General features: G+C 68.1%; 1 long non-coding RNA gene across 1 annotated transcript in view; it reads right to left on the bottom strand.

The window, feature by feature from the left end:
- Positions 1 to 2,856, bottom strand: part of LOC147377171 (uncharacterized) — a 23,884-nt gene extending 21,028 nt beyond the window's left edge. The window contains exon 1 of the long non-coding RNA XR_015136090.1: positions 2,806 to 2,856. This is a non-coding gene — a long non-coding RNA (uncharacterized LOC147377171). The remainder of the gene's footprint in view (positions 1 to 2,805) is intronic.
- Between the last annotated feature and the right edge of the window lie 593 nt (positions 2,857 to 3,449).

The raw sequence follows: 3,449 nt of genomic DNA on the forward strand, positions 1-3,449 counted from the left end.
CTCCTACCGCCTCGACCCCCCCCCCAAAAGAGAGCCCACTCACGGGACACACACACACCACCGCGGTGGGGACCCGAGGAGGACACCGGGGTTAAGGGAAACGACACCACCGCTCGGCCTCAGGCACCTGAGCGACGACCTGGAGCGCTCCAGGAGCACCACCGAGGATCCAACGAGGCACGCTCGCGCACCCACGCGGGGGGGCACAGCGCAGCAGCGGTACAGCCCTCCCCACCGCGGGGAGGGCCGCTCGCGGAGCACACGCCGGGAAGGCGAAGCGAGAGCATCTGCTGTGTCAGAAGACCCACGGCCCCCACTGACGCCACCCGAGGCGGGGGACAGGAGACCGAAGGTCAGGGCCAGAGGCCGCAACCCAGCCCCCGCCTTCCTCCCCCTCCCCGACGGCCAGGGGGAAAAAGTCAGGCGAGGGGCCCCGCGGACAGACCGAGAAGAGCAGACACGTTCACCGGGAACACCTGTCCCTCGTCTGGCACGGCTTAGGCCCGGCCCGGGAGAGCACGACCACACCACATCGATCGGATGAGCCAAGGTGGAGCGGGGGGAAGGCACGGCGAGGACAGTCACCAGAGGGGCCCGCTTTAAGCCTCACCGGCAACCTCCGCCCCCCACCTCGCCTCAGGCGAGAGCGGCCCACGACCCCAGGAGGTTCGAGAACGCCTGACACGTGGCACGGAGCCCACAGGGCGGGGGTCGCATCTCAGCCTTCACCGGGTGCCCGCAGCGGGGAGCGCACAGGGTAGAAGACCCACGGCGCCTCGCCCCGCCGCCCTCGGGTCGCCCAGAGACCGGAGGTGGCACCACGAGTCGGGTCAGCCAGACAACACCACACAGGAGCCGGCGCACAGGCCCAGGCGGGCGGCTCCAGCGGCAAGGGCCGAACCGGGGACCAGAGCTGGCGGCCCGAAGGCCCAGAGCCCCGCGTACATCCAGAGACCCAAAGTTTCCTCGGCGGCAGACACCGAAGCAGACCGTGTCAGCACTTACCTGGTGGTAAAAAAGGCCCATTAAGGGCGACGAAATGATAGCAGCCGACAGCGGGGCCCATCCACGACTCGCATGGAGGACCCCCGGAACCTTGGCCCGGCCACCTGTCCCCAGCGCTACCCCATAAACACCAGGCCCGGAGCTCTCGTGGCGGGGGGGGGGGGGGGGCGGGGGGGTGGGGGGAGTCATCTGGTCGACCGGGGGAAGGGGAGCAGGGGGAGGGGGCGCGCGATGGCCAAAGTGGGGGCGCGGACACCCACCAAGGGAGAGGGAGCTGGCCGGGGGCGCCCTCTCCCGCTTCGCCCACACGGGTAGGGGTACCGGTCCGTCGGAGTCTCCGAACGGGGATTTGGCTTCGATGAGCATCAAGAAACAAGAAGGAAGAACCGTCAGCGAGGCGCCTCCAACGAGACGAGCGGGCCCCGACCAGGGACCGCGCCCGGGCGGGACCCAGACCGTCCTAGATGGGGCACCCAGGACGGCCCGAGCCGGTCCCCACCTCCTGACCTGGGTTCAGGGAGGTGGGGAGGGGTGAGACAAAGTCGCATCCGACGACCGAGACCCACGAAGGCACGCTGAAGGGTCGGGCGCGCCCTCCCCGGCCACCCGCGGAAGCAGGGTCCGGTCCATCCACGTCTCCGGACCCATCGGGACTTTGAAAAAGAAACAGCATGTGTGCCAGGAGACGCCTCGGGCGACCGGACCCCACGGGTTGGGGGGGGGGGGGGGGGGCGGCCGCACACGCGCCCGCCTCTCCCCGTCAACCCTCACGACTCCGGCGGGCGGGTCCCCACCTCCGGAGCGGGGCCGAGGGCGAAGCACACGCTCCTGAGGGCGGCCCAGGAGGAGTCCGGACCGCCGAGCCCGAGTCCAGGCGCTCCGGGCAGGGAAGACCCTCTCCCTGCCCACCGCGGCGGCCCGGCCCAGGGAGGGTCCGGCCGGTCCTTCTCCGCGGCCACAGGGGCACGGGGAGATGCTGGTCGACCCGGTCCGGCCACCGCAGAGCCCGGCCCCGGAGCGCCGCGACGATCACCCTCCTCAGAAACCTAGAGAACCAATCTCCGGCGACAGCAGGACGTCCCTAGGCCTCGGCGCCACCGGGACTGTCGCCGCCAGCATAGCCGGTGTCTGAGAGCTCTGCCTCGGGCCCGGCGGCTGAGTCACAACCCTCCTGAAGGGCTCGCCGAAGCTCCGGAGGGGGAGGGACAATATACAAGCGGCCGCCAGGTGGCTCCCGACAACCGGCTCGAACGTCCCGAGGACGGGTCGCTGTCGCCGGCCGCCGGGGACGCCGCAGCGCCGGCCGCCCAAACGCCCGAGCTCGGCCCGGAGCCTCCGCCGCCGAGCGACGCGACGCGACGCGACGCGACCCCGGCCGCAGAGGAAGGGAGAGGAGCCGGGAGATCTCTCCCCTGGAGGCTGCCACGAAAGAGCCGCGATCCCCCCCCCCCCCCCACGCGATTCCAGGGTGGTGGGGGGACATTCCACGGAGACGCGGGCGGGCGGCGGGGGCTCGGGGCGGGGTGGGCGGAGAGAGGGGGCACCAGTGACATCCCAGGAACCCCCGGCCCCCGGCCCCCCGAAAGAGAGGGGCGGGAGGGAGGGAGGGAGAAAAGGAGGGAAGGAGGGAGGGAGGGAGGGAGGGAGGGAGGGACCGGCAAAGCGAAACCAGGCAAGCGCTGCTGGGAGAACAAAGCCGGACTTTCGAAAGCAGACACGGACACAGACACACAAGCCTAGGAGTAAGAAAGGAAAAGAAGGAGACACTCGGACCCCCAAGAAGAGAAAACAAAACTCAACCTGGGTAGAGACACCGTGACAAAGTCCAGAGACGACACACACAAGCATGCGCGGGTGGGTGGGGAAAGTGCACTAGAGGTCAGGAGAACATGGATTTCAACACCACTGGCCACAAACAGCGGAAAGGCGGACGGCCTGGGAGGTCTGGGGTGGCAGGGCTGCGGGGGGTGGGGGGTGGGGGGTTGGGGGGTTGCGGGGAGGGTGTGGGGGGGTGGTATTGAGGGGCGTGCTGGTGAGGAGGACGGAGTCCATAGGGATCCACTAAATAAACCCCGGGTCCCGTGACAACAGCCACCTCAATGAATACATAACTTTTTCACGTAGCTCAGAAACGAAATGAGACAAAACCACCAGGCAGGAAAGTCAACTCGTGGAACTGTCCTGGCAGCTTAAAAGTCAGAGAGAGAGAGGAGAGGGAGAGGGAGAGGGAGAGGGAGAGGGAGAGGGAGAGGGAGAGGGAGAGGGAGAGGGAGAGGGAGAGGGAGAGGGAGAGGGAGAGGGAGAACGCATACACATGTGCGTATACACGTGTACATATGTATACGCACACGTCATCGCGTCTATATATACGTGCACGCAGGCGTATAAACACACACGTACGAAGGGCATGCTCACGTACACGCACGTGTCTGTGTGCGCACGTG

This window comes from Bos grunniens, chromosome 2 (assembly GCF_055505025.1).
Source record: "Bos grunniens cultivar Pamir isolate PY7600 chromosome 2, Bosgru_T2T1.0, whole genome shotgun sequence".
Classification (NCBI taxonomy): domain Eukaryota; kingdom Metazoa; phylum Chordata; class Mammalia; order Artiodactyla; family Bovidae; genus Bos; species Bos grunniens.